A 14,239-nucleotide genomic window follows, 5' to 3' on the forward strand; every position below is an offset into this window, starting at 1 on the left:
GGGCATATCTCTGGGTGAGGTAGACATCCCCATGCAGGCACCTTATCAAAATATGATTGATTCAATATTGCACCGTCCCATTCTCTGGGCTCTGTCTGCAATCATAACCAGTAGTATCTACCAGGAATAATAAAACATAGATTCACCAAACATCTAATATTATTCAATGAATTATGAATGACCACTGGAGTCTTTGCCACTCCATTTTTTTATATAGAATATTTTGATATTTATTGCATTACTCAAAATCTTGCCAAAGCATATTCTGCAAGAGGGGTTAATATGATTTTTTTATTTTTTTTTTAGATGATTTATATGAAAATTCGGTCATGAACATACTTTGAAATTAATAAGGGAGAGGTTCAAACGTAGGCTAAGTCTGGCATAAGCTTAATCCCACACTTTACAATAAATTGAACAGTGCTTCCTCCGACACATTGGTGCGGCTGGCTTCCGAGTTAAGCGGGAGGGTGTTAAGAAGCGTGGTTCGGCGGGCCATGTTTCGGAGGACGCATGACTCGACCTTCGCCTCCCGACCCCGTTAGGGAGTTGCAGCGATGAGACAAGCTCAAAATTTGAGAGAAAAAGGGGGCCAAATAAAAAACAAAGAGGGAAAAGAGGGGTTGCAAGTGAGGCCCTACAAAGGAAGAGTAGAGGTCAGACTGAATGACAGAGAGAAAGAGCGATAACTGAGCATCTGAAAACAGAGAAATCATTAGTAGAGTGAGAGAAGACAGCAGACAGCCACTGAAGAAATAAAAGATTGACTGAGGGAGAGAGCAGACTAAAAGCCTCAAGAGACGGAGAACAGAAATAAGACAATGACAGAGGAAGAGTGGAGCGAGTGAGTGAGAGAAAGAGAATGCATGTTTAATGCCCCATTGGGTACATCAGAGCCCATCCCCGACCCGGAGGCAGGTCTGGAAAGCCTCAACCAAGACAGTGCTACTCTAACCCCCCTTTTACTTCTCCCTCCACCCCCCACCACTTCTCTCCTCAGGGAAAATAATTTGGGGGCGGGCATGGGGCCTGCCTGCATCGAGGCTTCCTTCAGCGAACATGTCTCCTGGAGCAGTATGTCCAGAGTCTCTGAAGAGTGGTCACCTTTGACCTCTCGAGTCGTTCAGAGCTAATGATCTCATGTAGTCTGCAAGACTTGACTTTTTAAAGGAGGCAGGCAGTCAGATAAAAATGTGTATCCTCGGTTAGGAAAGAAAGAGGGGAAAAGAGCACATGAGGCTTTTGGGAAACGCTGACTTGTTATATGCAGCAGAATAGTTCAAGGCAGTGACGACTATAACAATAAAATATTTTTCTGGTGTTACATTACTAGTTCAAATGCCTGTGTGTGTTTTGGAGCCGTTTGCTCTACTCTGAAAGTGCACAATGAGTGCTGAGTAAGGGAGGATTAGTCAGCCCTACAAATCCCTGCTCCCACACACACCATATATAAACCAGACACCAAAACACAACAGTCTAGTCTAGTAACACAAACACCCACTCAACACACGATTTTCCAATTACGACAAATTCGCACATTATGACCCAGCAATCCAACAACACATGGACCATGCAGATGAGAGCCAAGATTTTCAGACATTTATGCTAGATGTCTATATCACACATGAATAGACTAGCCCCATAGATAGCCTTAACACATACCAAAACCCTTGCCCCATGAATGATAATCAGAAGAGCATTTCTGCCCATTATGGTGGGAATTTGAACAGTGCCACCACAGTGGCTCTTTCTGCGATTTGACCTATGGCCTTTGAGTGTTCATGGCCTTGTTGGCCAGAAATGACCATTGAATAATCACGTATGAAGACACCATCATCCTAAATCAATAAAAAGTCATACTATTGGGAGTGATTACTATAGCAAACTACGCAAAGGGCATGTTATATGGTGATTCCGGTCACCAACCATTCTCTGCCGTTGCAACTAACTAAACCTGTTAACTGCTCCCGGGTCCACGTCGCCGCACTTGATTAGTGACCATAATTCCAATTAACCTCGAAGAGGACTGGGTCGTCTTCCATCTAATGGTTCCCTTTGTCGAACGGGGTACTCCCCCACGTGACGGCGCTGGTTCATCAGCGGTTCGTCGCGAGGGCGATGAGCACAGTTAGCATGTTCACTATATCATTTCCACAGTTGCCGGAATGGCTTCGAGTGGATGGCCGAAATGGGATATCGATGGGCTTCCTGGTTAGCGGGGTCAACTTAGTGTCAATGTTATCCGGCTGGATGCGCGTGGCAGAATTGAGTGCAATGCCAGCAACAAGAGAAAAACAGTTTTTTTGGTATGTGAAGCTGTTATACTAAGGCAATAAATACGTAAACCATGAATTATGAATTCAATCCATAAAAAAGCCTATGTGAAATCAAATCTCTTGCTGAGGACCCTCTACAAACACATCCAAAAGGTAGCAGAGCAGCTGCTCCCAAAAGTGAAGACGATTTAGAAGACTTAGTTACGCAATAACATTTCAAAGGGTCGGTACCAAAAGAAATGTGTTATTGTATCCCCAAAGCTTCTTACAAAATCCCTTTTGGGAGCAGCAAACAGTGAGTAAACAGTTTAGTGTGGTGGCAGGGATAAACGTTTGGAGATTTGAAAGACATGTGGATCAGAAAAATAACCAAAATACACAGATGGTGTAAACAAAACAGAAGATTTTAAAACCTATAGGGAAACTGTGATTAAAAAAGCATGACAACAGAAACAATACTCGATACCAATCCAAAGCCACTAGGAGTAGTTCACACTGTTGGTAAATGACTACATAACGAAACATCGGTCATGAGGTCTCATGACTCTAGCTGGTTGGTAGTAGGGCTGGTGATATGGCCTAAAAATCATATTTAGATTTTTTCCAAACTTATGGAATACGTCTCAATTTCTGTAACGTTTTCTCTAAATAAGCTGTTGGACAATTAAAAGGTCAATGCACTGCATTTGAAACAGTCAGGAATAATCTAATGAATTCAGGGCATGTAATATTATACCTAGGCTAAATATAAGCCTTCCACAATAATAACACCCACAAATAGTTTCATTATTAATCTGCATTTTTTTTGCTACAATCACTGATCTGGCTTTCAAGTATGTCTATGAAAATTTTGATTTTTGGTTACAAATTTAACCAGAACCATGCGCATCCACTAATAATGTCCAACTTGTTGTAGCAGGCATTATAGAACACAGGTCTCATACACAAGCCCTCGAGCACAAGGCCACGTGCTTGTGAGTAGACAGCTCATCTTTATAGAAGTCTAGACAACGTGGATCTATTTGCTTGCTAACGAGGTAGAACATTTGAACTGTTATGAATAGAGCCTCCTGTCCATTTCCAACTGTTTGAACAACATAGCCTGTTCACTTTAAGATATTGAAATCAAGTGGCCTACCTGGAGAAGATCCTTATTTCTCAGAACGAGTTGCCAATTCCTTACATAAATGTGTATTTTTATGCTAATTTATAAAAACAGACTAGACAGCTAGCACATCAGTTTGTGGCTAAAATGATGCTAGCGGTACGTGGAACCGCAATGCCACGCACGACAGAAACTAAGCATACATTTTCCACAGTCATGTTCATTGATACTCTCGTTTTAGTAGGTTCTGCTCTGTTCTACATGTTGATAGTTGACATATAAAAAGGGTATCATCAGAAAGGTTAAGTCCTCGTCTATTACAGTAAAATAGTGTCTAAGCGTTTCGGTGTCCATATGAACGACTCTGTTGGACCAAACCTCAAATGCAAATAGCGAGTTGAAACTGCTTGTCGGAAAGGAAGAAGTTGCCGTTCGTCTTTGTTGTGAGTGGCGATGTATAATTCTATATGTCACCCGGCCCTAGTTGGTAGTCATGCATTAGTCTGATAGCCTGAATAAGACGAAATTGTCAGATTCAAATCATTTCTCTAACATGCAAGCCACCATTGTGACAGTAATCAAAACCATTAGGGCAATATGGTTGTTTAGCATCCAAAGCCACTTAGGCCTCCAGTACATGTGGCCAAAAAGGGAATCAAACCCACACCCTTGGTGTTCCAAGCACTATCCTCCAACTAAGTAAGTCCTTCTTGGTTCCTATAATAGCTGAACCACCAATATGGTGTCATCTTTTTCTACCTTTCGAATTGTCTGCCAAAAAAATTCACAAAGACTGATTTTGTGTTTGCTAGTACTCGTCCTTTAAAACTACCAGCGACAAACAACTTCCTGCCAATATCAGCACACCCATAATTTCCCTTAGCCAGCTCTGCTCGCCAGCACTTGATGAGATGACTTCCCATCCCAATTCATAAACGATATCAGTGGAGATAAAAGACTCAAGTGATCCAGGAATGTCAAAGCAGATCCCAGAGGGCTTCCAAAGGGCTTCCTATTGAGATGGCACTTTCGCCTCAATGAGGGGAAGGAATGCAGGGAGGGAAGGCCGGTAATCTTCTTTTTATCTCCCGTTCGAGGCTGGGGCCAGTAAGCCCCTTCTGCTCTGGGCCGGAGAAAACACAACACATTCCCCCAGGTTGTCTCGCCTCAGAGGAGCTGCAGTTAACCGTAGCATGGCCAGAGAGGTTATCACAAGCTTGACTTCTGAGTCAATGACATGGCAGACTTTGCTTTTCTGACTTTATATGAAAATAACTGGTAAGGTGGGCTTCGTTTTTTATCTGAAAGATTGAAAACTGTGACTACTTTTGCATGGTATCCTTTATTTTAGCCCTTGCCCTTTAAAATGTTTCAGTCATGAAAGGTCATTAAGCCAAATGACACTTATAAGAACATTTTTATTCCCTCTTAATCGTTTACAAATATTTAATTTGGAAGACAGCTGTACAGGTGCAAGCCCTTATAAAGACTTAGTAAATCAGGCCCTGCAACTTAGCGACACTAAGGGGAGAACTTCAGGGCAGTGATTGGTCATTTACAGGACTTTTACTTTTGACATGCAAGTCCTCAGAGAATTGGAGGATTCCCGGGGTTATACAAGGGTTATGTGAGTGACCTATCATAGTTCGACGTCAGCATCCTATAGGGATTAGGTGAATACGTCGCTCTGGGAGCCAAACAAACAGAAAAGGCTTTATCGCAGCCTTCTGATTTTTTATTTTAACCTTTAATTAACTAGGCAAATCATTGATTGAATTTAAAACTATAATTGACAGACGTGGGTCAGCCACATTGAGGGCACTTGCACCTTGACCCCCAAAATCATGAGTCCATCTGCCATCCCATGAAATGTGTTGCTGTCTACAAATGGGTCTAACAATGCCATAACCCACCCAGTGTCATGCTGTCATTATCCCAAAAATCATTCTAATGATAGTGTATTCCAGAAAAAGGATATTGTTGCACTATTTTTTATCACTATCCACTGTAAATTACAAAGAATAACAATACTTTCATATTAAAGCAGTCAGAGCAAACAAATCTTCCTTTACAGCACAAGAGAAAGGTTAAGGAGGATTACATGAATTCATTTAGGATACACGGCTCATCATCCACCCACACAAACAAACCCACAAAGAAAAATAGAAATGTCATGGGAAATCACATCAGTGTAATATGGAGGGAATCGTAGGCCACAAACAACATTATTTGTACTCTATTGTCATCACAAGGACATTTAGTCTACATCCTCATTAATTCTTAGACAAATGGCTCGAAAGTTATTGTCTCCTCTGGCAATGAAAAATGGAAATACTAAATGGTTCCCATGTCGTTGCTGAAATAACACAAACTGTGGGATTCTCATTTGGAGTTGATAGCTCTGAGGGACTAAATGTAATAAACTACGATTAGTAAATCGAGCAAACAAATACGACGCAAAGCATAGAAATGGAGAGTAATGTACCCCAAGGGCTAATGTATGCATTAATACAACAACAAAGTCGCTTGTCATTCACTAATAATTGCAGAACCATTGTCACTGAAACTGTCATCTGAAAAAAGCCTTGCCCAATCCTCAAATCCATTACTAAAGTGTTAAAGAGAAAGACACAAGAAACTTGTCAGCATAGCTGTCAAGATCCAATAGATAACTTAAAACGAGAAGGTGACCAAATGTGCTAACCTTTTTTGATTTGACCAGTTAAGACAAGCCCCAGATGCTCGTCTCTGTAGACACCCACTCTACTGCTTTGTAGCTCATCGCTACTCAATAGTTACGAAGGCCTCCAAGTGCCATAACACTAAATAAACCCACAGTCTGTCTTTTGATTGCTTTTCTACAGCATACACCTCCATGACAACAACTGGTGATGCTTCACCAACCTTTTGGCAGGTGTTTCTACAATAGCATAAGTCTGCTCTTTCTTTTCCATAGACCTATCAAGCTCGATTCGTTGTTTTGTGGTTCCCCAGTGGACGCCAACTGAGGAAGTGCCTGTCAATTAGAGGTTTATTCAGAGCTGAAATTCTTCACATTTTCACCCGGAGGCGTTTGCTGACATCCTGAAAACACCTTCAACCTTGGGGAAATTAAAGGTGGCTGTCTACTTTAAACACAGTTCGTTTTGAGCAACGTTGCACTTGTCTTTGTTAGTAGTCTGATGTAAAGTTCAAAATGTCTTAAGATCTTACAATTACCTATACTGAGCACTCTGGAAACAAAGGGTGTACTTAGCAACTGTATCAGCATTGGCCTATTATTACTACTAACTCAAAGATTCAATAACCATACATTCAGCCAAATTAAAATGTTACTAAAATAAACTCAGTACATCAGTCAAAAATTCCCTTTGCACAAACCAATGAAACAAATAAATGTACCAAGGCCCAAAGTCCTCAATTATACTTGTCAGCAAAAAAAAAGCACACAGCACCCATTTGTCACATTTAATTTGCAACACATCCAGTAGGTACTGCGATTGGAGGTTGATTAAAAGCTTCCCCAGCCAAAGCACAAGCATTCAGGCACACTTGAGTGGTCCACATCCATAGCAGTCCACAGCCATTTTCAAATAATAAACATGTTGTCAACAGATTATTTTCACCCAGAAAAGAAAGGAACGTGTGGATGACTTATGAATGGAGATGGGCTATCTATTCTATTGGTGGTGATAATGCTTGGTCGTCAGTTTTTAAACAGTCTTTAATAGAAACAAACGTGTCTCTGAGGAGAAGTCGAACTGGATTGCAGTGTGGGCTATGGTGTCAGGTGTCGAGGCAGATGGCTGCATGTTTGGGAAAGGCCTTGCCAGCAGCTTGATCCACTCCCTTGGGAGTCTGTGGTGCTGGCTAGAGAGAATTTCAGATGATAGCGTAGAGGCTACAAACTGCTACAGAGACTGGGAATGGGGTTACAACAGAAGAGTAGGCTAAATGTTATCCTTCCTTACAGGAGCATATTAGAATAGCAGTAGTGTTGATTCAAGTCATTGTTATTTCTCCAAGGACCCACAGAGCCATAGCTATGAAGAAATGCTGACATATTACACACCAGAAATGATTTAGCATTCTTTGAAAAGCTAAAAGTTCATCAAAAGGTTGCTTCAGTATTTAAATATTTCATTGGTTTAAATCCTTCACTTAAATTAAGCCAATCCACTTAACTGAACTTAAACCTTGACCGTGGTCTGTGACCTAAGTCACCTGACCAGTTTATGGAGCCAGCCCAGACACCATGCAGGCCCACAGTCGCCGTATAGTAATTACAGCTAATAATAGATTAAACACACAAACAAGATGAGCGAATAAAGCAGTCTGCACTGGTAAACCTGTTAATCCCATTTTTCACCCCACAAGGGCTATGGCCCCTGTGACTGACTAGCTGCGCTGGCAAAGCAGGGTGCTAAGACCAGGTGATTCACGTTTAAATGTCACCGCGATCAGTAGAGCAGAAGTGAGAGGCCTTTCCCCGAGCTGGCATCACCTCTTTAGGGCTCTCCGCTGCCATCATGGGGAAGGAGATGTTTCTTAATCGACCTGCAACTTAACTCTCTGTGGAGTTTACGGAGGTGTGGCGCCTGCCTGGCCACAGTCTCCTTTCTCCTGCTGTATGGAGAATTGGGAATGAAGGGAGGTGATTGTGGAGGCAGCTCCTCCCTCCAGCTCCATGGTGAAATCAAATCATTAAAGACCCCAGGGTGGCCCAGATGCATAAGGACATCAACGGGTGTTCCAGCATAGACTTCCGGACTCCATGCAGGGACACCAAGAAAAGGCCTGGCTACCACTGTCCTTCGCACAGATGGCCCCGGCTCGCTAATCCCAGTCTGCGTCCATGCATTCCCGTGTTACCTGATACCGGGTCATAACAGAGCTGATAAAGGCCGTTTTAAAATGTGTTTACCCAGTTCTAAAACCCCTTGTCTGTAACACTATCATGCAGCCTTTCTAGTCATGCACATTGAAATAGGTCTACAAGCTGGCCTGCACTCAGGTTACACATGTGGATGATTCGATGTGCAGACTCTCCTATCGCCAGTGGCCATTTTCCTGTTCTGCACCAGACAGGATTTGTGTATAGAGAAAGAAATGTGTGCGGCACAAAGTTGCAGACACCTGGTTAGGAATTGAAATATATGTACAGTACACTACTGGGCAGGGTAAGTAAAAGGTCAAGTGAAGGACAATAGGATAACTTGTTTAGTCTACAGGAGTATGGCACTTAGTCCTTCCTCTCTTGACCTTGTTTGGAGGAACACGAAACACATCCGGATTGATTCTCTCTCACTCAATTATCTATAATCATGCAAACTATGCACATGATCTTCCCTGCCATGTAGGATACTGGCAATGAGATCACACTCCAATTATTTAACCTCCCCGGGGGAACCAAAGAAGCAGGAGTACAAAGAGGTGGGGAATATGGAGATAAGTAGAGAACCTCGACTCGCAAACAAGATCCAGCTAACATTACACTCCAATGCCCTACAGTAAGAAGTACTCTGGGTTTTCAAACATCAAGAGTGGGGAGGAGGAAAAGGGGAATGCAGATAGGGATTTGTGGATTACTTTCATCTACAGTGAACACCTTGCAGAGGGAACGACTTTCCCTGGCCTGCTTAAGGGTACCTTAATGCATACATAAAATACACTGAATACACTGCTCTGGAGTGTGGGCTGCATCTATAAACGGGCTTGGCTCGTCTCAGCTGTCCAGCATTCCAGGAACAGGATTAGAAAACTGAGTGGAAACAAAAGCTATGCTTTTTAATTAGCTGCCTCTGGTAAAGAAACTTGGAGCCCCATTGAGCGGGCTTGAGTGCTGACAGGCACTTTTGCAAATTCAGATAAAAGGAGCTAATCTGGCCAAACAAATCACCCTTAAGCTTGTCTTCTCAGGCGCTTGGCAATACAAATGCTATTGATTTTAGCCATATGAGGAGGGTATGCAGGCTAGTATTGGTTGCCAGTTATGAGCATTTTAGGCATGTTCATGAGTGGAAGGATTATGGGAGCCAAAGGACCACAGCACTTCCCTTGTTCCCATAGCCATTTTTTGTAGGGATCCTCATAGGTTTTCCGAAATATTAAGTCCCCAAAACAAAAAGGGATCTTGACTTGACCAAGCATAAGGAGATGATTTTGCATTGTGAACTCGGTTTGAATGATAATCTAGGCTACTGTATTCTTGGCTGCCTCTTGAACTACCAAGGTCTATCCTGGAGAAAACTACACCTTTTTTTCCCCAAAGTTGAGCTTTTCTGTCAGATTCGTTTTCTCATGGCCGATAAACCACTTCACAAGTCATTGTGTTTGACATCTCAAACACGCAACACATCAGCGGGCTATACGCAGATGTACTTAGCAGGTGTTTCTCCAAAAGTCTGAAATCAAAAGTACCGCATTGTAGGCTGATGAAGACAACAGCTGGACTGTCAAGGTTAGCACTGCCACACTAGGTAGAAGAAACAGACATGGCTTCAATATAACCCAAACCCTTACACAGGTACCAGCTAGAACAGTTGATAAATTGTCCTCATGTACGCTTGTGTGTATGAGACTTATTTTGATAGCATAGTGATGATGATATCACTATGTTATCATTATTACACTATCAAAACACAAGCAACAGCCTACATACTTAGGACAGTTTCATTAGAAACTACACAAAATGTCTTGTTGAGCAAACTTAGCCAATTTGAGAAGGCATACTCAGTGGTGTAGTGGAGGGTATACGCAAGTATACGGCATATAACCATTTATTTTTCAGTGGTCATTGCGTATACTCACTTCTTAATGCCCAGGATACATATGCCCAGGATGCATACCATCAGAGACAGAAATATCCATTTGAAATGTAGAAAGGGATCTAAAGATGAAACAACCATCATGGGTTGCTAATATGACTAAGACAATGCCTTTGGCTGGACAATGAAAGAAAGTGGAAAGAAAACCAATTGAACAGGAGAACGCATATGAGGAAAGTTTTATAAAATAAATTGCCTCCACATTTCTATGGTGGAATTTTGGCTATAGGCTACTTTGAACAAGGTTAGAAATGCCTCATAATATGAAATCAAATGTCCAGGTTTCAAACAATTAAGGAACAGGAAAAATGTAGCAATGCTAATGATAGGCCTAAACGTCCTCAGGTAGATGGAAAGGCTTTCCCAAAAACCTTCTCAATTAAACATTAACTAGCAACAATGTAGCCTATGCCTACCTTACAAAATAATATCATGATTATTATTATCAATCCAGTAGCCATTTGTTTTGCAAACTCCATCTCATGTGCTACAGAAACACCACTAACCACAGTGTTAGGTACCAGAGCCCTTGAAATAAAGGGTAACTACATTCAAAAATACAAAATGTCTTAGATTTTTCCCCGATCTCAAAAGTTGTCTCCTGATGTGGTTTACGCAAAACAACAACATTAGATTTTCTTTTTTTTTTTTTAAGTGTTTGAGCGAAAACTTGAGAAAAAAAACATGGCGCAAATCTGAAACCTGTGAATTTCTGACTCAGTTGACAGACTTATTTATGTGTTTCAATAGTAGATCTACTATTAGCAGTCCCAAGATGTACTCTTAAGAAGCCTAACGTTACCGTTACTCCTAAAGGTCAAAGGACCTCATGTTATTTTCAGAGGTAGGCTGGCTCTGGCTGCCAAAACAGCCAAATGCTCCATCTAATTGCAATACGGTCCTAGAAACATAAACCACTTTACTTTCACATCCCAACAAAATAATTTCACAAATGCAAAATACACATTGTTTTAACCAGCATTATCACAGTTGTAGCCAATGTGACGTTTCTAGCGACCTTCTTCCGTTACACACAGGTGTTCGGAGCATGCTAGATAGCTAAATAGCACAGTGGTCCCTCTGTCTTACGTATTTCTTCTGTAAACACTTGCTGTAACACGGAGATATGGCCTTGTGGGAACACTAACCCTATAAAAGGTGTGTATCAATTGAACGTTTCTCGCTGATATGAAAGATAAGGTCATTATACTTCCAAAACTGTACCACAAGCAATGCATGTTAAGCAGCACCCACCCGAAGCACGCGCTCCAGCAGGTATATCTCACTGGTCACCCCCAATGCCAATTCCTACTTTGGCTGCCTTTCCTTCCAGTTCTCTGCTGCCAATGACTGGATTGAACTGCACTTTTTTTTTTTTTTATCTCTGAAGCTGGAGACTCATATCTCCCTCACTAACTTTAAGCACCAGCTGTCAGAGCAGCTCACAGATCACTGCACCTGTACATAGCCCATCTGTAAATAGCCCATCCAACTACCTCATCCCCATACTGTTATTTATTTTGCTCCTTTGCACCCCAGTATCTCTACTTGCACACTCATCTTCTACACATCTATCACCCCAGTGTTTAATTGCTATATTATAATTATTTCGCCACTATGGCCTATTTATTGCCTCACCCTACCTCATTTGCACACACTGTATATATACACCTTTCTATTGTATTATTGACTGCATGTTTGTTTATTCCATGTGTAACTCTGTGTTGTTGTTTGTGTCGCACTGCTTTGCTTTATCTTGGCCAGGTCGCAGTTGTAAATGAGAACTTGTTCTCAACTGGCTGGCCTACCTGGTTAAATATTTATATTTTATATTTATAAAAAAGTTCAGAACGAGTGTCGGGGCTCATAATACAACTCCCCTGTACAGATGACGCCTTCATCCAATGACTTATGTGAAATGTAAAGGAATGGAAACATGATCATGGGATAACTATCAAGGCTTTCGCATGCTTCAGTTCAGCTGGCACCTAGCCAAACGAGTGTGCTCACATATTCCCTTAAAAAACCTTCGCTTAAAACAAGAATAAAGCAGCAAATGTACTGTTTGTCAATCATGAGGCGCCATAGCCATACACTTCCTCCAATGTCAGAATGAATCTTAAATAACTCAAGAAATCTGTCATTAATTTTTACTTTTTAGCTGAGGAGATCTTAATCTCGCAATTTGAAATACAACAACGTTTTTTTTGGTGCAGTATTTCTCAAGTGAAAAAAGTCGTCTATCGTTGAATGACAAAAAAACACAATTTGAGAATCCCTACTGTTGACCAATGACCGACAAAGGGGCGTAGACTTTGGCTACCGAAATTCGGCTTGCCTCAAAATGTGTGTGCACGAACAGCCGAAGAAACCCTTGCTCAAGACCAAAACATCACAAAATGTTATTATTTCGGACGGGAAGCATGCAGACACATTTAAGCCTTCTGCATGCTTCGGCTAGGCGAACCAAACGAGGGTGCTTGTATACTCCCTTTTAAGACCTTCGCTTGAAAAACAAGAAAAAAACTGCATCTCGAAACGCCTAGCCAGATACACTTCCTCAAAATAGTCTGAAATAATCTAAGATAAGTGAAGAAATGTCATTCATTTTAACTTTTTTTGCCAAGGAGATCGTAGTTGGGCAATTTTACATTAACTAAGATGTTTGGTGTAGTATTTAAGTCATTTATTTTGCATAAAACCATTAGTCCTTGAATTACAAACAATTCATTGAAGAATCCCTACGGTTGACCAATCACTAATGAAGGGGCGTTATCTTCGGCTTGCCTCAAGAAAAGAAATGTGCGCACGAACAGCCGAAAAAACTCGCGGAAGACCAAAACGTCATGTCGTATATATGCACGAACTGTTCCAGATGGGAAGTATGTGGACGCCTTTAGACTACATGCACAGCTTGTCCTGACTGAAAGACCAATATGGGATTTATCACTTTAGGTGTGTATGTCACTGTTTCTCAGAATTATTCACAAAAATGTTAGTATAGTTTTGGCAAAATGTTTGTATAACCACTTGTCCAGGCACCACTGTTTTTACTTCTTACATTTGAATCCAACAGAACATGCAGTGAGTTTTGCGCAAACAATCAAAATTGGACTCAAAGGAAATAAGTTGAAGTTGCGCGAGCAATGTTATTCGTAGAATCACGAAGCCCTATCGTAACAATTGTGGCTACAAAATATCAGTCCAGTTTATAATTTATGAACTGTGTTGTGCTTCTAATGAAAAGTTAATGTAATTTGGGCTAGAAGAGCCCGCTGTTGAGAGCGAACTCGCAACACAATAGAATCGAAAACCTTTTTCAGATCTCGTTGTTGTTTTCACCATTCCACACCAGATTTAGATGGTCAGGCCGATTTAGAAAGTTGCATTCGTTTATGATACAAGTTGAACAGCTTTCAAATCAATTTATGCCAAAGTGTTATTCTTACAAGTTTGGCTACTTTAATCGAATTACTTCAACAACAAAAAGCAACACCTCAATGAAAAATATCTTACCTCCGACGAGATCTAGATAACTCCAATCCCATTTTATCCAAAACGATTAACTTGCAGGCTTTACATCCTAGTTGAAGAATAAACTGTGTTTATCAGTGACTTTAAGCAATTGTAACTAGACAAAGCCCCGTCCCTACAATTCATGAACTGTATCAATAGGCCTAGCTGTGTGTCTAATACAACTAGTTTCTGTTGAGTCGCGCTGGCAGAATCGGCAGAAGTCCCGCCTCCCCCATGCGGTCATTTGTTTAGGGATAGGCTGACCTACCGTGACGTTGTTGCTCGTTTGTTCTCTGAGATGTCAATCATCACTTGTAATTACTGAAACATACACAAAGAATGCAGAAAGAATGATCATACAGTAATGAAAAATGAGCATAAATAATAGTAGTGACACATTATCTTTCCAGTGCTGCTCGACAATGAATTACGTAATGGCCTAGATTGTGTCCACATAAAGTAGCCTATATAAATGAAGGCTCTTAAATGGTCCGTTACTGGCCCCAACTGGAAGT

General features: G+C 41.2%; 1 protein-coding gene across 3 annotated transcripts in view; it reads right to left on the reverse strand.

Annotated features, from left to right (window-relative positions):
* The window catches only part of LOC106564812 (signal-induced proliferation-associated 1-like protein 2), a 120,171-nt gene extending 106,221 nt beyond the window's left edge, over nt 1–13,950 (reverse strand). For all 3 annotated transcript variants that reach the window (XM_014131235.3, XM_014131236.3, XM_014131233.3), the window contains exon 1: nt 13,725–13,950. The gene's annotated coding sequence lies outside the window, so the exon portion shown is untranslated. The remainder of the gene's footprint in view (nt 1–13,724) is intronic.
* Between the last annotated feature and the right edge of the window lie 289 nt (nt 13,951–14,239).

The sequence above is a fragment of the Salmo salar genome, chromosome 12 (genome assembly GCF_965601325.2).
Source record: "Salmo salar chromosome 12, fSalSal1, whole genome shotgun sequence".
Taxonomy (NCBI): domain Eukaryota; kingdom Metazoa; phylum Chordata; class Actinopteri; order Salmoniformes; family Salmonidae; genus Salmo; species Salmo salar.